A 25,584-nucleotide genomic window follows, 5' to 3' on the forward strand; every position below is an offset into this window, starting at 1 on the left:
CAACACAGCAGTTCCACACATTTCTCGGCTGCTACTGGGCCATCCTCAGCTATCGACCTTTCTTTCTGCTCTCCAGCCCTTGCAGACTTAGCACAGTGGGAAGTGATGTCCTTCATTCCAGTCACCTCTTCCCACTGTGGACCTAATACTGCATGGAGGATTCCACGAACAGAAACCACCGAAATGGATAGTCAGCAGGGAAAACTGGATGTTCTTCAGCCAGCTGGCGGTGTTTGAACACGTGACAGCATCCAGGAATGTGCGCACTACATCACACGAGTGATATATCATGACGCTGACTTATCCATTCCAAAGACTTCAGGTCATCTTAGGAATCACCCTGTACCTCGGTGTCCATGAAGACGAATGCCTCGCCAATACGGTTGCAGTATCGGTCGGAGAATGGCATTCACGTATCGTACAGCCGTTAGGGTGCCTTCCATGACCACCAGCGGCGTACGTCGGCCCCATATAATGCCACCCCAAAACAGCAGGAAACCTCCACCTTGCTGCACTAGGTGGAAAGTGTGTCTAAGGCGTTCAGCCTGACCAGGTTGCCTCCAAACACGCCTCCGTCGATTCTCTGGTTGAAGGCATATCCGACACTCATCGGTGAAGGGAACGTGATGCCAATTCTGAGCGATCCATTCGGCATGTTGTTGGGCCCATCTGTACCGCGTTGCATGGTGTCGTGGATGCAAAGATGGAATTCGCCATGGACGTCGGAAGAGTTGCGCATTATGCAACCTATTTCGCACAGTTTGAGTTGTAACACGACGTCCTGTGATTACGCAAAGCATTATTCAACATGGTGACGTTGCTGTCAGGGTTCCTCCGAGCCATAATCCGTAGGTAGCGGTCATCCACTGCAGTAGTTGCCCTTGGGCGGCCTATGCGACGTATGTCATCGACAGTTCCAGTCTCTCTGTATCTCCTCCATGTCCGAACAACATCGCTTTGGTTCACTGCGAGACGTCTGGACACTTCCCGTGTTGAGAGCCCTTCCTGGCACAAAGTGACAATGCGGACGCGATCGAACCGCAGTGTTGACCGTCTAGGCATGGTTGAACTACAGACAACACGAGCCGTGTACCTCCTTCCTGGTGGAATGACTGGAACTGGTCAGCTGTCGGATCCCCACCGTCTAATAGGCGCTGCTCATGCATGTTGTTTGCATATTTGGGCGGGTTTAGTAACATCTGTGAACAGTCAAAGGGACTGCGCCTGTGATACAATATCTACAGTCAATGTCTATCTTCAGGAGTTCTGGGAACCGAGGTGATGCAAAACATTTTTTGATGTGTGTATTTCAACACCATCAGATAGTCGGCAAGACAACAACCACGGATGTCTTGAGCGAGACTGCGTGCGAGCTCAGTAGAAAATCGTTAGAAGTGTGCAGACTGATCCGTCTTCATACCATTATGAAAGAGACAATAGGTTGGACGCAATATGGCGTAGCAGGGGTTTGACTAGGTAGTAAAGAAACTGTAACAAATTCGTTAAGCAAATGTAAGGCAGGTGACCTCTGATGACTCGAGAGGAACAGAATCGTTTCGGTCACTGCAAATGGTGTGGCAAAGGGGAGGCACTCCTCAACGACATAAATACTCCAACCCCTCTGGCTTACAGCACTCGATCACCAGTAGGATCGATGGCGTTCATGTTGTTCGACTCGATTCTCTGGTTATGGTACGGTAACATCTTGTGTGTGGGATTATTCTGACGTTGGTTTTACGTTTGCTGTATTACGAGAATTCGGCAATCCTAGCCATGTACAGTGAAGTCCAACATCCAGCACTGAAGTCGTCACAGCAACCAGCGCCGATTGATGGTCCAGGGGTTACCAACACAGCTCCGGTCTGGGCAGAAGCTGCCCTAAAACTCGAGCAACACCCGAGTCTGATTGCCTACAGTACCAGCGGGCCAGGGTCAGCATTCAGCACGACATCACAGCATTCTACAACGCGGTCCACGTGGTAGGTCAACGTGGGCTGTAATCTGGGAGGGACTGAGCACTCTCCGAAACGGCGTGTGAATCAAACATATACGTCGCGGTCACCAGCATCTAAAAGCAGGACTACCGACGAGGCGTGCCTACCTCGCGAGCTGGCGGCAAAATCGCCTCACCAGGCTGTCATCGACTTTCATTCTCTACTAATGCAGCGTTCTCCACAACTTTGAGCCCGCTGTTGGACTCAGCGGATTCCTCTCTGGATTACGTAGCTACAAGCCGTTGCAAAGGGAACGAAAACCACTTGTATTCTCAGTAATAAGCGGCGTAATCTTGAATACTATTTTATTGTATGTAACGACGCGACACAAGTCTTCGATCTGTACCCTGACAAAACAGTACGGGTATCTACAGCGGCCAGTGACAGCAGCATGGGCTGTGTTTTTGAGTAAGGAATAAAAGTACCAGGGCCGGCCGCTGTGACCGAGCAGTTCTAGGCACTTCAGTCCGGAACCGCGCTCCTGGTGCGGTCGCAGGTTTGAATCCTGCCTCGGGCATGGATGTGTATGATGTCCTTAGGTTAGTTAGGTTTAAATAGTTCTAAGTCTAGGGGACTTATGACCTCAGATGTTAAGTCCCATAGTGCTCAGAGCCCTTTGAACCAAAAGTACTAGGGAGCGTTGTTCCGTTCTGATCTTCGTTGTGGAGTGGTCGCGAGAAGGAAGAGTGGCTGATATGATGTACATTCCGAGAGAGAAGGAGAGTGCTTGGTGATTACTATCTGAGTTTTCATGTGAAAACTTACAACGAGAATTGTGACCTCTGCACTAATGGCGTTAGGGAAGGTAATATTTGCTGCAAATACTTTGCTTGGCGTGCCACGTTGGTTCAAGGTGTTCACTACTGTACTGAGCCATTTGAACACTATCGTGGGTCTCCCGAATGAGAGTCCAGTGTGCTAACCACTACACCGCCTCGCTCGGTACGGAAACCATATACCATTCATTCTGCAAAATAATGGAAAATTCAGGGAACGGTGATGGAGGTGGACAGCGATCGCGCAAACTTCACTCTAAAATAGATCACAAAGACTCAATAATATTGAGATCTAGTGACAGTAGTGGCCAGGAGAGCTCTGATAATTCATCTTCGTGGTCACAAAACCAATCCTGGAAGATGAAAGTTGAGTGAACAGCAGTGCTGTCGTCTAGGAACACAGAATCATCATTGGGGAATAAACACTGTACCACGGGGTGGACCTGATGAGACAAAATGGCCACATAATCCCTCACAGTAATTCTGTCAGAGACAGCAAAGGACTTGTAAGAGCAGTTGACCGGAATGGACAGTGTCTTGAAAGGAGGATATAAGATGAACATCAACAAAAGCAAAACGAGGATAATGGAATGTAGTCGAGTTAACTCGGGCGATGCTGAAGGAATTAGATTAGGAAATGAGACACTTAGGTAGTGAAGGAGTTTCGCTTTTTGGGGAGTAAAATAACTGATGATGGTCGAAGTAGAGAGGATATAAAATGTAGACTTCCAATGGCAAGGAAAGAAGTTCTGAAGAAGACAAATTTGTTAACATCGAGTATAGATTTAAGTGTCAGGAAGTTCGTTTCTGAAAGTACTTGTATGGTGTGTAGCCATGCATGAAGTGAAACATGGACAATACCTGTAAGTAGTTTGGACAAGAGAGAATAGAAGCTTTCGAAATGTGGTGCTACAGAAAAATGCTGAAGATTAGATGGGTAGATCACATAACTAATGAGGAAGTATTGAATAGGATTGAGGAGAAGAGGAGTTTGTGGCACAACTTGACTAGAAGAAGGGATCGGTTGGTAGGACATGTTCTGAGGCATCAAGGGATCACCAATTTAGTATTGGAGGGCAGCGTGGAGGGTAAAAATCGTAGAGGGAGACCAAGAGATGAATACACCAAGCAGATTCAGAAGGATGTAGGCTGCAGTACGTACTGGGAGATGAAGCAGCTTGCTCAGGACAGAGTAGCATGGAGAGCTGCATCAAACCAGTCTCAGGACTGAAGGCCACAACAACAACAACAATGCCTCACAGTAAAGCGAACTTCCAGAGTAACCGTGAAACACCACAATATGGCTGCCCATCACCGAACCTGCGCCATGTTTCACTCTTGGGACGTAAATTCGGCGAAAATGTTCAAGAAGACTCATCTGACTAAATGACATTCTTCCATTATTCCTTTGGAATTCCAGCTGGACCTGCAGCTCTCTTCGTGTTGTTCTGGTGATGACACGGTTTGCGAGTACGACATCCAGTTCTGCAGTGCCCTTTGCAGCTGTCGTCCTGTTATTTTTCGCCACAGTTCTCTTTAATGATCACCCATCACGATCGCTCAGCCTACATTTCCGTCTGCGTTGTGACTTAGCAGATGATGTTTTCCGTCTTTCCATGAACGCGGTACGAATATTCTGTACAGTCCCTCTTGAAATTCCAAACACTACCTTGATATCGGAAGTACCCACCATAATGCGACTGACATTGCAACGTATTAGCGACACTGTACAGGCCGGCCGTTGTGGCCGTTCGGTTATAGGCGCTTCAGTCCGGAACCGCGCTGCTGCTACGGCCGCAGGTTCGAATCCTGCCTCGGGCATGGATGTGTGTGATGTCCTTAGGTTAGTTAGGTTCAAGTAGTTCTAAGTTCTAGGGGACTGATGACGTCAGATGTTAAGTCCCATAGTGCTCAGAGCCATCTGAACCATTTGAACACTATACAGGTTCCGCTCGTAGTCGAATACAAGAACGCAAGCTGAAGGCTTGGCCAGCAACTGCTTTTCTGTTGGAGTACGCTTTCTCGCGGTGTTTCCATACAGTTGTCCAGCTACGGCGAAAGCCGGCGCATTGCACTGGGACTGAAGATTACGAATTGACTGGCATTAAGATAATGAAGTTGACGCAACTAATTTAATTATACGTCAGGAAAAAGAACAATTTCAAATCGAATTTCATTCCGTCAATGAGACGCCAACGATTTGAAAGGCAATTCAGTTTCCCAACGAAAATACAGCTTCATGCATGAAATCCTTCCATAATACATTAGAAATTCCTGTTAAATGAGCTGTGTTTCACGTCACTGTGAACACCTGTGCTTCAACTCACTTTGGTGGTACACTCGACTGATCGAATACTATCCGCGCAGAGGGACACTTTATAGTTTGTAGTATTCCGATTTTCCTGCGATAGCAATATTTCCAAAATTCATTGTTCTCCAACACGAACTGTCTCCGACAAACCATGAAAATTTCTAAAAAAATGCACTGAATTTAAGTGCTGTTTCGAATATCTCTGAGTTCAGCAGGCAGGTGCAATCGATTTGGCGCATGTGTTTTGGATGCCACAGATGCCCCGAACTTACGTGTTTGCCGAGGCTCACCTGATTGCAGTCGCTGCTCCGCGCTCTCACTGAATTCAACGGTTCTCTTAAAGTTTTTCTGAATCGAGACAGCAACATTCATGTTGTTTACCAGTCGACTCGTCTGGAACAGTCGCTGAGCAACAGCGTGGGCGTCTGGAGAGACCCCTGAACTGTTCAGAACTGCCTCACGTCGCTATTTGTTGTTTGCTCTAAGTGGGTTGCGAAAAAAATAATCACTGCACAATTGAGGAAAGGTTGAGGCGACAAGGGAAATGCGTCTGACTATAAGATGACGCAGGCAACCGAAAGCGACACAGTTTTATTTGTGAGTTAACACAGCTTCTCTGCCCGGTTCATTTTAGTTCAGACTGCCACGTTTCGTGCATGCATATGTATTTATCAGGCAAAGTTCCCTGTTTTATTAATTGTCTACTGCATAGTACCATGTCGGCATTCGTTTCTGTATGAATATCCAATTACAGTTTTTAGGTCCTGCAGCTGAGTGGTTGCTTTCGTTACTGCAGCATCGCATCGCAGTACACCGTTTCGCGTGTAAGTTGACAAAGCTTCTCATAAGAAGCGACTTATTTTGAATTTCCTCTGTGCTCTTTAGTTTAAACTCACAAGTTTTGTGCATATTTTTGTATTTATCTGGAACAGTTCAGCATTTTTATATCTGTCTAGAGTGTATTTCCGCCATCTTTAATACGTATAGGAACTGTGATTGCTCTTTATGTTTGGTTTTAGGGAGCAAAACCAACTAAGGTCATAAGCTCCCATGTAATAACCTTAGATCATCGCGAAGTAAAACATTGTAAAAGCGACTATAAGTTGTCCAATCAGCGGAAGGAAAACGAGCTAAGAACAAGGACTTCCTCGTGGTGAAAGGTCCATAAAATACGCTGAGAGACAGCAGAGATCTCGAACCAAAAACTGAATGTCCTTCGCCATATTGTCATGAAGAATGAAACGTAAAACGCGGTCGTTCGCTAAAACAGCCGATTACTCAGCCGGAAAACGTAAGTGGTAAAGAAAAGGGCATTCGGTCAGGAAGTGGCGAACCATCAAAGGCTGACGACAATAAGCACAAAGTGTCGGAAGATCACCACCTACCAAATGGTGATAGATAAAATGACAATGCCCAATACGCATCCTAGCTAAAATGGTCTCCTCGCAGTAATAGGTCCGAGATGAGGTCGGCCTAGTCACTGGGCGAGTCCCCAAATCGATTCATTGTGTCCTCCACGGGTACCGCCCGCACTGACGTTGACCCCTCATGTCTGATTGAGCGGGAGGTCCTAGCGAGGCGTGACAGGCAGCGAAGGACTTTCCGGGAGAGCCGAATGGAGAGACTCCCCAGTTCGTTTGATGAACAGGTTTCAGGCGCTGTCTGTGTGTAGTAACCATTCCGTGTCAGATGCAGTCGCTCACCCTTTTTCACGGGAAGCCTCTCAGCCAGCAACATATGGGTAGTCACAAAGCAAGACTACTGGCAGTTGGGAGCTCCAATATTAGGCGCATATTGGGTCCCTTAAGGGTATGCCTGCCAAGGAGGTGAAGGAATCTAGTATGCTCTCCGTTTGCATACCAAGAGGAATGATTCCAGTTGTGGAGCAGATGCTTCCAGGTGCTATGACAGCAGAAGATGCAGCCAGCTGCAGGCGGTGGAGCCGGCCGCGGTTGCCGAGCGGTTCTAGGCGCTTCAGACTGGAACCGCGTGACTGCTACGGTCGCAGGTTCGAATCCTGCCTCGGGCATGGATGTGTGTGATGTCCTTAGGTTAGTTAGGTTTAAGTAGTTCTAAAGTTCTAGGGGGCTGATGACGTCAGATGTTAAGTCCCATAGTGCTCAGAGCCATTTGAACCATTTTTTTGCAGGCGGTGCTCATGTCGGTGATAATGATATGTGTCGCTTTGGATCAGAATAGATTCTCTCTGGTTGCGGGCGGCTAACTGAGGTGGTAAAGATTGCCGGTCCTGTTTCCGAGATGAAGATAGGGCTCACCATCTGCAGCACTGTCGACAAGATCGATTGTCGCCCTTCGGTACAGAGCCCATTGGAAGGTCTGAATCAGAGGGTCAGACAGTTCTGTGACCGTGTAGTCTGAATATTCCTCGATTTGGACCATAGTGCTGTGGGTTTTCCACTTAATACGTCAGAGGTCTAATACACACAGGAAGTGGCTACATGGGTAGTGGGGGCTGTGTGGAGGGAACTGAGCTGTTTTTTACGTTAGAGGTTCTCGAGAAACTACAGAAAGGATATCAGTCCGAAAGGGTGCAGGGCAAGCACAGGACAAGGGTCGATCTAGCATCAATCGGTGCAGAAGTTGTAAATTGTCGTAGCTGTGCTGGGAAAGAACCTGAGCTCCAAGCGCTGTCAGAAAGCGCCGAAGCTCAAATCGTTCTAGGATCAGAAAGCTGGCTGGAGCCTGAAATAATTTCTGGCAAAATTTTTACAAAGGACCTAATCGTGTCAATGTTGGTGGAGGAGTGTTTATTGCTGTCAGAAGTAGTTAGTTTACTTTGTACTGAAATTCAAGTAGATAATTCCAGTGAGTTAGTATGGGTAGAGCTTATACTTTACAGCCGGAATTAATTAATAACTGGTTTCTTTCACCGACTCTCCGACTCAGATTGTACAAACGTTCAACTGTTCAAATGGGTAAGACACTCATATAATTACAGTTGGTGGTAACTGGAATCTGCCCTAGATATATTGGAGAAAATACACGTTTCAAGTCCGTGGTAGGCACAAAACGTCGTCCGAAATCGTCCTGAATGCTTTTTCAGCCACCTATTTTGAACAAGTAGTTCAGAAGCCCGTTTGAAGTGTAAATGGTTGCGAAAACTTACTTGACCTCTTAGCAACAAATAATCCTGAGAAAATAGGCAGCGTCTTGACAGACAAAGGGATTAACGTCCATAAGGTCATTGTTGCAAGACTGAATATCGTAACATCCAAACAGACGCAAAATATGTTTAAGGGGGCAGATATATTTTGCTTGACGCTGATTATGTAAGCGTAGACCAGATGTCGTTTAAATTCAGAGATGTATTATCCACGGTAATTGAGAGATTTATACCAAATAAATTAATAATAGATGGCTCTGATCTCCGCTGTTACACAAAACAGGTCACAACACTATTGCAGACGTCATGAAAAGAGCATGACAAATTTAAAAGATCGAAAATTCCCAAGACTGGCGAAATTTTCCAGAAGTTCGAAACTTAGCGTGATCTGAAGTGCGGGATGCTTTAATATTTTCCACAACGATATTCTGTTTCGAAACCTGACAGAAAAATCAAAGAGATTTTGGTCGTGTGTAAAGCACAACAGTGGAAAGACGCAATCAACACCCTCCCTGTGAGAGAACAATGATGATGTTACGGATAACAGTGCCACTGAAGCAGAGTTACTAGACACAGTTCTCCAAATTTCCTTCAGAAAAGAGATGAAGTAAATACTCCAGGATTTGAATTAAGAACAGCAGCAAACATGAGTAACTTACACGCGCTGCAGTTTAAGTTACTTAATGTATCCATGGCGTCCAGTCCAGATACCTGTTAGGTCTCTTTCAGAGTATGCTGATACAATAGCTCCATAATTCGCAATGATATACAACCACTCGCTTCTCCAAAGACCCGTACTGGAAAACTGGAAAATAGCACAGATCACATTAACACTCAATAAATGAAGTAGGTGGAATCGTCTGAACTACAGATCCATATCATTAACGTCGATTTACGTAGTAGTATTTTGGAACATATACATTCTGAATTACCTCGAACGAAACGATTTATTGAGAAATAGCCAACATGGATTCAGAAAATATCGTTATTTTGAAACACAACTGGCACTTTATTCTTACGAAATAATGGGCGCTATCGACGGGTATATCAAATTGATTCCATATTAGATGAATAGATTTCGATCTATTCATCTACTCTGGATTACACATTGCTGTTTCGCAGCCATGCTTAAGGCTTTTATTCCATGTTTTTAGATTTCCAGGTGGCTTTTGACGCCGTTCCTCAAAAGCGACTTCTAACCAAACTGTGTGTCTACGGAGTGTCGCCTCAGTTGTGCGACTAGATTCGTGATTTCCTGCAGAAACGTCACAGTTGCTAGTAACTGACAGAAAGTCATCGAGTAAAACAGAAGTAATGTCTGGCGTTCCCCAAGGAAGTGGTAGGTCCTGTACTGTTCCTGATCTACATGAACGATTTAGGAGACAATCTGAACAGCTCTCTTAGATTGTTTGCAGGTGGTGCTGTCGTTTAGCATCTGCTAAAGTCATCAGCTGATCAAAACCATTTGCAAAATGATTTAGAAAAGATATTTATATGATGTGAAAAGTGGCAACTGACTAAACAATGAGAAGTGTGAAGGCGTCCACACGAATACTAGAAGGAATCCGCTAAATTTCGGCTACACGACAAATTATACAAATATAAAGGCTATCAATTCAGTTAAATACTTAAGGATTACAATTACGAATAACTTAAATTGGAAAGATCACATAGGTAATGTTGCACGGAAAGCAAACCAAAGACTGTGATTTATTGGCAGAGCTCTTAGAAAATGCTACAGGTCCATTAAAGAGGGTGACTATATTACACTTGTCCGCCCTCTTCTGGAGTGTTACTGTGCGGCACTGAGGGACCTGCATCAGATAGAACTAACGGAGGACATCGAAGAAGTGCAGCTCGTTTTGTATTATTCCTAAATAGAGAAGAGTCATTAGAAGAGAAATCGGATGCAATCATTGAAACAAAGTCCTTTCCCGTTGCGACACGATCTTTTCACTAAATGTGAATCTCAAACCTTCTCCTCACACCAGTGGTGTGAATATGTTTCCTAGCTGCTCACGTACATAGGGAGAAGTGGTCATCATAATAAACGGAGAGAAACCAAACCTCGCACAAATTGTTTGTTTCTACCGCACGCTTTTGGACATTGCTTATGTGATCGTGAATTCTCTGTCAGGCACTTAATTGTGAATAACACATTAACTTTGTTGATGTGGATGTAAAATAATAAGATGAAATAAAACTGCGAATTAAAAGTAAAAACTAATAAAAATTATTATAATCAGCCTGACAAGAGAAGTCTTTGAATTTGTTACAATTAACAACGATTGTTTTCGAAATTTTTCACAAGTAGAGTTATACGAATCATTTACCACTTTTACCCAGGTCAAAGATCAAAATGCGTTATTACATCAGGGTGATTTTTTCACCATGTACAAAATCTGGGGGTTGATCTATGAGAGGACACTTGATAAAAAAGTCTAATGAACTGATGTCCGGAAATGTATAGTTTGAATGCTAGAGACTATTTATTCAGTCATACAGTGTTACAGAGACTGCCGTCCAATACGCGTTGTACCAGGCAGCTACAGTTACGGTATGCACGGTTTCCTCAGAGGGTGGTTCTGTTCGTCGTACATCATGCCCTAGCGCCCTCTCCATTATTGGTAATGCTGTGTCCGATTCACTTCTCTTGCTGACTCACCTTATTGTGGATGTGATACACGTTGTACACAATGGTTACATACTGGAATCGAGAGCTTGCCGAGGTGGTGTTTACTTATTGAAAGGCAAATGGCAACGGGCTTCAGGCAGCAAGGTTGTATTGAGAGACCTACCACGCCTTCAAGAACCACAGCATTCAATGTTTACAACACTGTTTCGCCGTTTGTCTGATACAGGATCATGCCCTAGCGCCCTCTCCATTATTGGTAATGCTGTGTCCGATTCACTTCTCTTGCTGACTCACCTTATTGTGGATGTGATACACGTTGTACACAATGGTTACATACTGGAATCGAGAGCTTGCCGAGGTGGTGTTTACTTATTGAAAGGCAAATGGCAACGGGCTTCAGGCAGCAAGGTTGTATTGAGAGACCTACCACGCCTTCAAGAACCACAGCATTCAATGTTTACAACACTGTTTCGCCGTTTGTCTGATACAGGATCATGCCCTAGCGCCCTCTCCATTATTGGTAATGCTGTGTCCGATTCACTTCTCTTGCTGACTCACCTTATTGTGGATGTGATACACGTTGTACACAATGGTTACATACTGGAATCGAGAGCTTGCCGAGGTGGTGTTTACTTATTGAAAGGCAAATGGCAACGGGCTTCAGGCAGCAAGGTTGTATTGAGAGACCTACCACGCCTTCAAGAACCACAGCATTCAATGTTTACAACACTGTTTCGCCGTTTGTCTGATACAGGATCGTTTCAGGAAGCAGAAAATCATGAAGGACGTACCCTAAATGTTAGGGTACCAGACTTAAAGGAAAATGTGACTCTGTGGAAGGCAACCGCCGTGTCATTACCAGACAGTTGGCCCACCAGTACAGGGTAAGCCAGACGACCGTGTGGAACATTCTCCATGACAGTTGTTACTACCCTTGTCACTTACAGCGTGTGCATGGCTTACTAGCGACAGACTTTCCACATCGGGAGCAACTTTGTCACTGGTTTCTTCTCCAGGCAACCACGATTCCGGGATGTGTGTCACCGACCCTATTCACAGATGAGGTCACCTTTACGTGGGATGGTATCTTTAACTTTCATAACGGTTATCTATGGGATAGTATGCACAACCCCCATGTTATGGTAACTGCGAATCATCACCATCAGTGCACTCGGAATGTCTGTGCCGGGATAACTGGCGACCGTATTTTGGGACCAGTCTTCCTTTCACGTAGCCTAACAGACCGGAACTATCGACATTTCTTGCTGGTGACTTTGCTGCCTTGCTGGAAGAAGTGCCATTGATGATTCAAAGGGATATGTTGTTGCTGCTTGATGGTGCCCACTTCGTCATTAACGTCCAGACGCATCTCAACCGTATCCTCCGTGATCGGTGGATCGGACAAGGAGCCCCAGTTTCATGGCCTGGACGTTCACCGGATCTCAGCCCGTGCGATTTCTGGTTATGGGTCCATCTCAAAAGGATCGTGTACGCAGAATGCATTCCAGATGTGGAGACGCTGGAGCAACGTATTCATGCTGCCTTTGGCTCTGTTCGGATGCAGCCTGGACGATGTGAACGTTTGAAACATGTTACGGCGCGTTCACACATGAGTTGAGGCATATGGAAACCATTTTCAACACATACTATAGCTATGGCCGCATGGTATTGCGCGTATTAGATCGCAGCGTCTGTAACAATGTATGATTGAATAAACAGTCTCTAGCATGCAAACCGTGCACTTCCGGACATAAGTCCATTAGACCTTTTTTATTCCGTATCCTCTCATCGATCAGTCTCTAGAGTTTGTACGCGGTGTAAAAAATCACCGTGTATAGAACGAAGGAGGCTAGGGTGAGTAAGGAGTTGCGCCAAGGCTATGATGGAGCATCCGTTATGAGAGGTGCCTAGAACGGTGTACTAAAAAAGGATAAACTTAAACCTCATGTTCGGTCATCAATGCCGCTGTAGAATCTACAAGATTAATCCACATACAGCTTTGCATTTCGATACAGGTGTGACTTTATACATGCTTTTTTGGCCACAATGTGCTATGGCGATTGGATTTAAAAACCTGTTCAGCTAGTACTTCAAGATAAATGCGTAGGGGTTGCAGATAGGAAACGATCTATTCACTTAGAGATTCGTTGAAGTACTTAAAGACTATCAGAAGTTACTTGTTACGAGTAACAAATGTAATGTACCAGTGTAGCGATATGTGTTATGAACGTAATTGAATCCTACAGCTTTGTTGCTATTTTTAAGATTAATGAAACGTGCGAGAAAGAATAAATATAGTGAGCTATGCTGCGGCTTGCGTTGATGCTGTTTGTATGTTTCCACCCTCTGTTCGAGGCCAGACTGTATCCTTTAGTTGGCACGGTTGCGGTTGTTTGTCATCTTCTCGTGTTGACTGACGCAACTCGTTTCGCAAGTGTTGCCTGTCCGCTGGTGGCAGCAGCGCCGGTTATCGATGTGTAATAACTGTTGCCCTATCTTCGGGGCGACCTCGTTGTTTTTCCGTGTCGTGTGAGTGTGGTAGTTCGGTTGGGGACTCAGGAGCTGCCAGGTCCGCGCAGTGGGAGAAAATGCCGGAGCTGCTGGCGGCGTGCATAGACTGCCAGATGGAAGGGTCGTGGTCACGAGGCTGCACGACCTCATTGTAAACCAGATCCTGCAGGCTTTAAGATGAGTGCATTTCAATTCAAGTAGAGAAACCTCCACCATTGTGACATCTCACGATTCTCCACTGACTTTGGTTCGTGTTGCTGCTCGTAGTGTCGCCGAGTCAAAGAGCAGCGAGTGGAGTGCTTGAGGAAAGCGGATCTGATTAGCTTTCCTCGCGTTCTAATTGCTATTTACTACGTTCAGCTTGTTACACTTTGTTAAGTTCAACCAGCGGTATTTTTCCTGCCTGGTGGCCGCTAACGTTCCAGTTACCTCCCTGGAGTTAGTGTATGTAACGGCAGTGTACATTTCCTTGTCTTGCCGCTGCTGTCCGGTAAGGCGTGTAGTTTTGACAGCTTACTTGACTGTAGGCCGTTTGTGATTCTTCTACTCTGGTGGTAGGGATTCCTTTCTCGTTCCGCGCGCTCTAATCACAGTATTCTGAGGGCAAAGTGAAGTCCAACCGTTCCGTCTCTGTTGTTCCATTCTTGCATTTCGTTTACTGGACGTCAGGTAGCTTCAGCAAGATTATCGTTAGTCATTCGTTAGACTGCCACTAGTCTGAGTTACTGTCTTGTGAAGTGAATGCAACTCTACGCTGCCTATCTCATCGCTCGCGAAAGTGTTTGATACCGGACCTTCTCAGAGGTCGATTCCTGGAGCACCGTCTGTGACTGGTCCTTGTGTTTTGTTATTGTATTATTATAACCATATCTTGTAACGCCTAAATTAAAGGTTATGTATGTCTTGTTAATAATTCCGGTTGCCTTCTGGAATAAATCTAGCAGTGTAAGGGTTGTGTTACAAGGTTACCATCATCTTATTTCACCCGTTTTGTGGTCAGTGGCTTGTTTCTTTTAACTAACCTTTGCTTGTATTTGCTATCTTATAGCAGGTTTCTAAATTTTTTATATAAATATCGTTCCTGGCGTGTAAGGCCTTCAGCCGCGATTGTGGTCGTTTGCTTTGAAAAAAATAATTCGATATTTGTATTTTAGCAGTAAGCCTTAAAACCTTTTTTATTGCCTTTCCTGGCGTTTGATACCTTCTGCTGTGGTTGTGGCCGCTTACTTTTTAATATTTCAATACTGTAGGTTGTAACTTCATCGAGTTCTTAAACATACTTAATTTATTGCCATTCTTGTTGTGTAAGGCCTTCAGCCATTATCACAGTGGCTTTTTTAAAAATCTGTATCTGTATTTTACGGTGATTTGCTAAATTGTAACGCACTGAAAACGTTATTATTTACACAGTTGCTTATGCCTTCATTAATAACATGTGGTTTTATTAATTTATTGTTGAGTCTGGAATTAACTGTTTTAAAAAATAAGTGTGTGTAACTGTAAAAGGCAACCAATAGTAGCTGATTACGGTCCCGTCCATAATCGTAACCGAATCCTGTCTTCCCTTGACTATAAGGTTTCATATAGCACTTAAAACATTACTGTGTTGGTGTGGATGTAAAATAATAAGGAAAAATAAAAATGCTAATTAAAAGTCAAACACAATAAAAATTATTATAATCAGCCTGACAAGAGAAGTCTTTGAATTTGTTACAATTAACACCGATTGCTTTCGAAATGTTACACAGGTAGAGTTATACGAATGATTTGCCACCTTTACCCACGTCAAAGATAAAAATGCGTTATGACATCAGGGTGATTTTTTTCTCCGTGTAAAAACTCTGGGGGTTGATCTATGAGAGGACACTTGACAAAAAAGTCTAATGAACTGATGTCCGGAAATGTATAGTTTGAATGCTAGAGACAATTTATTCAGTCATACAGTGTTACAGAGACTGCCGTCCAATACGCGTTGTACCAGGCAGCTACAGTTACGGTATGCACGGTTTCCTCTTAGAGGGTGGTTCTGTTCGTCGTACATCATGCCCTAGCGCCCTCTCCATTATGGGTAATGCTGTGTCCGATTCACTTCTCTTGCTGATTCACCTTATAGTGGATGTGATACATGTTGTACACAATGGTTATGTATTGGAATCTAGAATTTGCCGAGATGGTGCTTACTTACGGAAAGTCAGCAAGGTTTATCAGGAGACCTACCCCACCTTCAAGAACCACAGCATTCAATGTTCGCAACAGTGTTTCGCCGTTTGTCTGATACAGGGTCGTTTCAGGAAGCAGAACGTCATGAAGGGCCTACTAGCGTCAGACTTTCCACATCTGGAGCAATTTTGTCAATGGTTTCTTCAAACGGACGAAATAAAGAAGCACAACTCAAAGGAAGTTCGGGACACAGTGTTCCTGTGACCGTCCCTAAGGGAGGTGCCGGTCTGTAGAGCAGTCCACACGTTACTCCGACGTGTGGCAAGAGGCTCGCAGCGACCCTTCGGTGCAGCACTGCGCCTTCTCCTGTCGGCGGCGCATCCCTCCCGCCTGCAGACAGCCGGGCACACGGCCGCCGCGTCGCTCTCTATTTGTACGCTGGGTGGAGCCACGAGCGGGTTCGAGCCGGCGGTCGTAGTAGACGGCCGTCATGCTGCTGGTACCTGGGGGTAATTACCACATGAGGGGTGAAATGAAATTTTCTGGAGGGGGGGGGCAACTAAAAAATTCTATTCTTTTTCGGTCAGGAAAATAAACTAATTTCTAAAGATGATTACTACTATCACATTTTTATAGGACTAATACTGATTATACAAATCAATAAATACTTTTTCTCAATTAGTAGCACTGATGCGGTGGAGGTTGCAGGTTCCTCACGTAGTCCACCCACTGCACACATATGCTGTGCTTTGTCCCGTACATCGCTGGTGATAAATGTGAGCATACGCGTAACAAATGCGAAGTACCTCAAGAAAATATTTTCTCCAAGTTGTAGATAGTACCTGCAAGTGGTCTATAAATCGCTTTATTACTCGCTTCGAAACGGATAAATGAATTAATTCACAGCACTGCACAGCAGTAACTGTACAAGGGTTACGATAGAGCTGTACACAGTTTTATTATAATAATTATTACTGTTAGAGTGGTTAGACACAAAGCATAAACAGCCTAAAGTCGTTCAATATCTGCCAATTCAGGAGTAAGGAGTGCACCAATGAAGTGATTTACGAGCAGTAAATATAGTGCACACATTTGAAAATAATTTAAATGGGGTTGCAGTGTGCATGTCAAGCAAGTGCTGCAGTTGACAGAAGTATTGCAGGAGAAGCATGTTTTATAACAACTGTGGATAGTTAGTTTTCTTTTCGACGAAAGAGTTCTGGGTAGCGTTTGCTACACATCACCAATTTCTTCGTCATTCATTCGAAGACACACACACACACACACACACACACACACACACACACACACACACACACACACAAATATATCCGTCGGCCGCGGATAGAAAAACGTCAGAGTGTGAGTTATAGCGTTTTTATTTAAACTAAAGTCTTTCTTCAAAATTTACAAAACAATAATCTTTAGGTAGGACTGATCCTCCAAGCCTACCAATAACTAAATCAGAGATTCTTCCAAGCAAACTGTCTGTAGTAACCATACAACTTCAACAAAACAAGCCCCGGGCGTCTGGTGAAAAGCGGCGCGGAGTCCACGTTGCCGTCACCTGAGTCCAAGGACGAGTAGAGGCCCTGCGAGGATGGCTCCGGTACGCTGTCGGCTGTGGACGATGACGCGGCGGCTACGATGACACCAGTGGGCTCGCTCGGCGTGAACCGCCTCTCCAGCCTCCTGCGCCAGCCTAAATACTGCTTGGTGCATGGATATGGCTGGCTCTAGTTGCAGTCACGTGTCGAGCGGAAGGAAAGAGGTCCGCGGCTGTAGCGACCTCTTGCGGCGGCGTGGACGCCTTCTGGTGGTCTCTGGGAAGCGTCTGTGTTTCACGGGTGACCGGCCAGGCTGACCCCTACTTGTTCCGGGGCCCGCTGTACCGCTCTGCTTCGCGGGAAGCGAGAGTTGCAGGCGCTTAGTCTGGACACAGTACACACACACACACACACACACACACACACACACACACACACACAAAGTAAATATCATATTTCATTATCTTAGCCTGCTGCTGTGGCCGAGCGTTTCTACGCGCTACAGTCTGGAACTGCGCTGCTGCTACGGTCGTAGGTTCGAATCCTGCCTCGGGCATGGATGCGTGTGATGTCCTTAGGTTAGTTAGGTTTAAGTAGTTGTAAGTTCTAGGGCACTGATCACCTCAGAAGTTAAGTCCCATAGTGTTCAGAGCCTTTTGAACCATCATCATTTTAAAAATAAAAGTGTTCGAAGAAAAGTCTTGCATTCTACAGTTTAGTTAGATGCGAAAGTTGGTGATAATGCGAAGGAGCCAGTATACGTTTGACTAATAATCCAATTCAAGTCAGCTGCAAAAGTCGGACGACAGTTTGTCTGACCGAAAGGAAAATCGCGTTGATCTAGCAGCCGAGCAACACTGCCTGGAAATTTTAGCAATGCTAAATTGATTTTTGTTTTACAGCAAACTGACGATTTTGTTCGGTACACCGCTCTTGATGTGTCCGACGATTTTAGCCGCAGGTAATAATGGCGCCAGTAGTCACGAAATTTCTCACGATGGCTCTGTGCTGCTCTAGTAGAACGATGATTATTCACATGTGCTGGTGCATAAATTTGGTTGTAGGAATCTCCTCAGTCGCAGTTTCTGTTTCGACTGAGATTTACGTGTGGTTTCTAAATCGTAATGATCATCCTGTACCTCACAATCATTCTGGAAGATAATTTATCCTTCACATTTCAGAGCCTTATCGCCTAGTTAGTCATAGATGGCTCTTCAGTGTAATACGAACCACGACGTTAATTTTTCGCTTAAAGGTGCATTCCGATGGGTCAATTTTGTTTCAGGCACAGTACATATTCCTGATGCGTATCTGGTAGTTGGATAGTTTGCCACCTGAAGAGCGTTCAGTCTATAATTATAGTTTTCATATTTCAAATTATACGTTATTCATTCCAATAAGGAATTTATTCTAATTCAAAGAAAAAAGAAAAGAAGAAAAAGACAAAAGGGTGAGATTCGTCTGTATTGTGGCTTGATGTTTTCGATCAAGTGCTCGCTACCAAGCGAGTGCTAGATAATTCACGAGCGAAACTGCAGAGTTCCGCCCACGTTCGCTATTCTGCAGGTCGCCATTTCCATAATGTTCCCATCTTCACTCACTCCACGTATAGCCGTGCTGTGCCTTCTGCAGTCTCCCTTGTCTACTTCTCGTCTAACGTCCGGTTCATTTACATATTCTCTCGGTAAATCAATATAAATTACCAAGCAGTTCCATCGCCAAAATTTGAGGGTATTAACGGGTACATCAACGGTTAAGAAACGAGAAGTAATGAAATTTTTATCTCTATGTCACTTGTACTTTTGTCATATCAGAACTTGTAATATCGCACAGCTTGTAACTATCACGTGAAATAACTTTAAAAACTGTCGTATAAAATGCCTGTGTGACACTGGAATAAATATTTTACAAGTCACAGACACAAGAATAATCTTTCCAGTTTCCTAAATTAGTGCAACTGAGTTTTTGTAAGACACGCAGCGTGACCTACAAGCTTAATTTCATAGAAAAAGTACTACTACTACAACTACTGCTACGGAGGTGCTTGATCGCATAATATAATGACGTTATCCGCTGACCTTGTCGTTGTCTCCATTGTACAATGGGTGCACAGTACTGGAAGAAAATGTACAATACCTTAATATTTCCACTTTCTTTATTGTACATAAACTATTTTGAAACTGGATAATTGCAGGATAATGCCCTTGATACAGAAGCACCCGATGTAGTTACAAGATTGATAATAAGTTTCTGGTACATGTCATAGCATTGCAATATATGTATCTGGAATAATAGTACAAAGCGATAGACGATGGAAGTGATGACCTAGATTTATTGCTGAAATTCTGGGACATCGCAGTGCATCTGTAAAGGAAACTTCTGTGATCAGTAAAAGAGCACTGATCCAGCAGTTGAGGACCTTATCGAGTAACAGACAGCAGACACCGAAATACACTCCAAGATAAAAAAATAAAAAATAAATGACGGAACACGGAGGAATTATCCCAATGGGGCGGAAATGGGTACATGTGATACGCATGTACAGACAAATAAACGATTAAAATTTCATAAAAATTGGATATTTCATTCAGGAGGAAGAGTTTCACAAATTGACAAGGGTAATAACGCGTTGATCCACCTCTGGTCCTTCTGCAAGCAGTTATACTACTTTGCGCTGATTCATAGAGTTGTTGGATGTCCTCACAAGTAATATCTTGTCAAATTATGTAAAGCTGGCACGTTAGTCGGTGAAAGCCCTGATATAATTGGAGTGCTCTCATTTTGGGAGACATCAGACCTTGCTGGCCACGGTAGAGTTTAGCAAGCAGGAAGACAAGACGAAGAAATTCTCACCACCTGCGGGCGGACGTTACTTTCCTGAAATGTAAGTCCATGACGGTTTGCCATGAACGATAAGAAAACGGGGGATATAATGTTGTTGACGTACCGTTGTGCTGTAAATCTGCCGCGGATGACAAACAAAGAGGTTCTGCTATGAAAAGAAATGGCATCTCCTGTCTTCACTCCCGTCCTTCAGGCTGCATGGGGGACGAAAGTCAGGTTGTCATCCTACCACTGTCTGGGGCGTCTTCGGCCTGGAGTCTCATTAAGTGGAGTAGAACTGTCTTCAGTGACGGGTCACACATGGTGCTGAGCCCTCATGTCCAGCGGAGACGTGTGTGGAGACGTCGCAAACAGCGGTGCGATACCAACGTGACAGTAGCCCGGCGTACAGCCGACGGCCACAAGTGGTGGTCTGGGGTGGCATTTCTTTTCGTAGCAGGACATCTTTGCTTGTCATCTACGGCACCCTTTCATCGCAGTAACATGTCGGCGATATTCTACGCCCTGTTTTGTGGCCCTTCATGGCAAGCCATCCTGAGCCGTTAGTTCAGTAAGGTAATGCTTGGTTTTGAAACTTCCCCTTAAAAAAATTACTGAATGACTGTGCTGGTAAACCCTTTACGTTATTTGATTTTCAAACAACTGAGCAAAACTGAACGTACTCAGACATTTCTCTCTTTACTTATTCTGATCAACACTAAACTGACACACAATATTTTTAGCGCTACGCAATCTGACTTTCAGTAATCCCTACAAAAGAATGGCCCTGGCTAACAATAACCTATATCTTTCATCAATCACTTACCTCACAAAAATCTTCGTTACTCGAACTACTGCAATACAGCGAGCACGAATACTGGCAGCTAAATAAAAGATTCTAACTACTGAAGGTACTAACTACTGATAGGCATACTTAGCAAATGAAAGATTTTGATAGAGAACAAACAATCTATTTACCTTAATAGTGTTCAAAAGTCATTATATATATATATATATATATATATATATATATATATATATATATATATGACATCCAGTCTTACAAACTTCGTTTTTCTGACGGAGACACGTCCAGATCGCCCGCTTTCAAAACTCTGCCATCTCTCTTCCCACATCCACCACTGCTGGCGGCTCACCTCCAACTGCGCAACGCTACATGCTGTTCACATCCAACCGCACAACACTACAATAGCAAATATTCCAGCAATGCAAACCAGCCACAGACTTCACACAGCACTGTCAGTGATTTTCATATGGAGCGCTACGTGGCGTTACCAACATAAAAACCTGAACAGCCTACTTACAGTTTCTACCGCTTCTCTTCACGTTTGCCAAACTTTTCCTTGGCCTACAAGGTCGCCTGATCTCTTCCCAATCGAGAATCATTCTGGAAACCCCGCGTTGATTTAAACTCCTTTCTCGTAATCTCTTGATCCTGCTATAATTAAATAACGGAAAAAATAATAACGTCTCCTCAGTTCCCCATTCTGATGTAAGGAAATATTATTATTATGCATCAGATTGAGAAGAGGAAGCAACATATACTTGCGTGGCTCCCTTTCCGGTTTAGAAAGTGCCGCGTGCCATTGTGGAACAGTGAGGCTTTGTGCGAGCGATCTGCGACTTGAAAAGTAAAGTTTGCTAAGAAATTCCCGAACGTCACTCGCACTGAAATTGTACCCAAGGGCCAGTTTGAGTTTGAAGAATATTACAAGGTGGGAATATAAGTAGTATGTTAACGTCCACCTCGACTGTTCTGTCCACACAATGACACGTCGGACACATAGAAAGTAAATGATTAAGGTTGTCCAACTACCAAAGCAAACACAAATTTAGAGTAATTGACACTATAATTAACAACTTGGCCTTGGCGTACATATAACATGTTAACACTTACGTCAATAACAATGACAGAGCCTGAGTGGTTTGAACAGTCTAGAAATCACATAGGAATGTTCATTCAATTACCACTCTGCGTTTTTCACACATACTAGTCTCACATGCAACAAAATAACGGTATATCTCTGTAGATTTAAACAAATTACAAATCTTATAATGACGCCTGTGTAATGGTGCGTCCGTATTATACAGGATATAAAAAGAGAGTGATATAGTCCGGCAGTGGACGATGGGTTGCGCCCTTTTTTTTGTAATATTCAAATGTATTCAGAGTCTGTCTTTAATATCGATGTTTTTACATGCGCACTGAATTAGTCTACAGTTCCTTAGGCGCGTCAGTGGTGCTGGATTCATTTCTCCTCGTAAATCGTCAAAATACATCATTACACTGCGTAGTTAAATATTACACATTGGCAAATAAATGGCTCTTGGCCTCTTTCATTACTCAAATCAGTGTTTTATGTGGCGAGATGTTGTGAAAATACGTCTCAAGGTCTAAGATGTTATGCTCACGAATTAGTTTGTGAATATCTGCTCAAAGTAATTTTTTTCAGACCAGATATCCAGAACAATGTCACACGAATCCCTGTCTCTGACAGCGATTTTGATAGCCCAATATATACCTGGTAAGTTGAAGTCACCCCATATTACAACGGCACGATCAGGAAAATTACTAACGATGTTCTGCAAGTTCGGTTTGAAGCAGTCTACCACTAGAGCTCATGACCCAGGCGGTCTATAAAAGCATTGCATTTCCATTTTTGACCGATCTTTGGTACTTCAACCAAATTATTTGCCAATCGGAATCCGTGATAAACTCGATGGATTTTTCGAAAAAAGCACGCCGCCACCATTGGCGACTAACCTATCCTTACAATAAATGTTCCAATCTGAACTTAGGATTTCGTTGACATTAATTACCGGTCTCAACGATCTTCCTGTTCCTGATACTATCTGTTCATTACAACCTTCAGTAAGCGATACTAATTATGGAACGTTTCCTCGGATGCTCATGCAGTTTACTAAAATCATATTAACCTTTCCACTGTCTGATCTGCGACGACGGGCATTCTCTGAGGACATTGTAGCTAATTTATCAGGCAACTCATCCTTTATCCCAAGAGATGGTTCCTCGAACGTAAAAAAGCCCCATGTACACGCCACACGTACTCCACTACCCTAGCAGCCGCAAAACGTAAAAAAATAAAAATAAAAGTTCAAATGTGTGTGAATTCCTAAGGGACCAAACTGCTGAGGTCATCCGTCCCTAGACTTACACGCAACTTAAACTAACTAGTGCTAAGAGCAACACACCCACCCATGCCCGAGGTAGGACTCGAACCTCCGGCGAGAGGGGCCGCGCAGTCCATGACATGGCGCTTCAAACCGCACTGCCACTCCGCGCGGCCGTAGTAGCCGCTTCCTGTGTATAGTGTACTCCTGACCTATTAAGGGGAACCATACAGATCTGCACCCGATAACGGGGTCGAGAAATTCACATCCAATACCGTCGTAGAGTAGTCTGAGCTTCTGGTTTAGACCTTCCACTCTCCTCCAAACCAGAGGATCATGATCAAGGGTGGGTAGAATGATACAAATAGACAGCCTGCACATCACATCATGTTCGATCCTAGTTGGCTTCACCATATCAGCCATCTGCCGAAGGAGCCATGGATGTCCTCATAACTCAAACGGAATATGTCATTCGTGCTGGCATGTGCCACTATATGCACCCGGTTGCAGCCAGTGCGCTGGACAGCCTTTGGCAGGGCGTCCTCCACGTCATGGACGAGACTCTCAACAAACATACGGAGTGCACACTGGAATTATTCGCCGCCTTGCTGGTATTTCCCTGAGGGACTTCATCACTCCCCTGACATTGGAGCTCCCAATGATAAGCGTACTCAACCTCTGCACTTGTCCGGACGAGGCGGGAGAATCGGCCGATGGCCCAACAGGAGAGGCATCCCGTGCTGGCTCAATCATCAACACTGGGAAGCACCTCGTGCCTGTTGCTAACGCGTAGCCAGTCAGCCGTGCCACCTGCTCCCTCTTTCGCCCCCCGCCCAGTGACACGTGAACCCACTACTGTCTGCCACCCACTCTCCAGTGAGGACGGACCGGTGAGATGATGTGTATCACACGATGCAACGATACTCGGATCACCAGGTGATTCCCACGGCACCAACTGTGTCGCTGGTCTCGTCACCAGCGCCCCGCTGTCGCCGCAACTTTGGGCATTAGCCAGAAGCATGTCGACGGAAGCCAACGAAGCTCCCAGCCGTTTACGGACAGTACCCAATTATCCTTGTGTCTGCTCACAACAAGCACAGTCCCTAGCCATACCGTAGTGTGTAGGAAATAAATACAAGATGTCAAATGGCGTTACTGAGTTTGATATGCACGCAAAATATAACGAGGAGAATAAATAAACACTAAAAACAGCACTGCCGATTTCTCACTACATCCCGAGACAGCAGGCTCTTCTACAGAAATAAATTTCTATACTGAGGCGGATGTATCTACAGTTACTTGTTGCTAGGAACTACGGTTACCCAAAAGATACTACATCTACATCTACATACATACTTCGCAATCCACCATACAGTGCGTGGCGGAGGGTACCTCGTAACACAACTAGCATCTTCTCTTTCTGTTCCACTCACAAACAGGACGAGCCCTAATCTCTCTTATCTTATCTTATCTTTGTGGTCTTTCCGCGAAATGTATGTTGGCGGCAGTAAAATTGTACTGCAGTCAGCCTCAAATGCAGGTTCTCTAAATTTCCTCAGTAGTGATTCACGAAAAGAACGCCTCCTTTCCTCTTCCTGAAGCATTTCCGTAACACTCGCGTGATGATCAAACCTACCAGTAACAAATCTAGCTGCCCGCCTCTGAATTGCTTCTATGTCCTCCCTCAAACCGACCTGATAGGGATCCCAAACGCTCGAGCAGTACACAAGAATAGGGCGTATTAGTGTTTTATAAGCGGTCTCCTTTACGGATGAACCACATCTTCCCAAAATTCTACCAATGAACCGAAGACAACTATCCGCCTTCCCCACAACTGCCATTACATGCTTGTCGCACTTCATATCGCTCTGCAATGTTACGCCCAAATATTTAATCGACGTGCCTGTGTCAAGCGCTACACTACTAATAGAGTATTCAAACATTACGGGATTCTTTTTCCTATTCATCTGCATTAATTTACATTTATCTGCATTTAGAGTTAGCTACCATTCTTTACACCAATCACAAATCCTCTCTAAGTCATCTTGTATCCTCCTACAGTCACTCAGCCGCACATTGCTATCCATCCTATCCAAAAGATCATTTATTTAGATAGAAAACAACAGCGGACCTACCACACTTCCCTGGGGCACTCCAGATGATACCCTCACCTCCGACTAACACTCACCATCGAGGACAACGTACTGGGTTCTATTAGATAAGTCTTCGAGCCACTCACATATTTGGGAACCAATCCCATATGCTCGTACCTTAGTTAGGAGTCTGCAGTGGGGCATTAAGTAAAACGCTTTCCGGAAGTCAAGGAATATGGCATCCGTCTGATACCCTTCATCCGTGGTTCGCAAAATATCATGTAAAAAAAGGGCGAGTTGCGTTTCGCAGGAGCGATGCTTTCAAAAGCCGTGCTGATGCATGGACAGCAACTTCTGTGTCTCAAGGAAATTCATTATATCCGAACTGAGAATGTGTTCGAGAATCCTGCAACAAACCGATGTTAAGGATATTGGTCTGTAATTTTGAAGATCCGTC

The sequence above is a fragment of the Schistocerca piceifrons genome, chromosome 7 (genome assembly GCF_021461385.2).
Source record: "Schistocerca piceifrons isolate TAMUIC-IGC-003096 chromosome 7, iqSchPice1.1, whole genome shotgun sequence".
NCBI lineage: Eukaryota > Metazoa > Arthropoda > Insecta > Orthoptera > Acrididae > Schistocerca > Schistocerca piceifrons.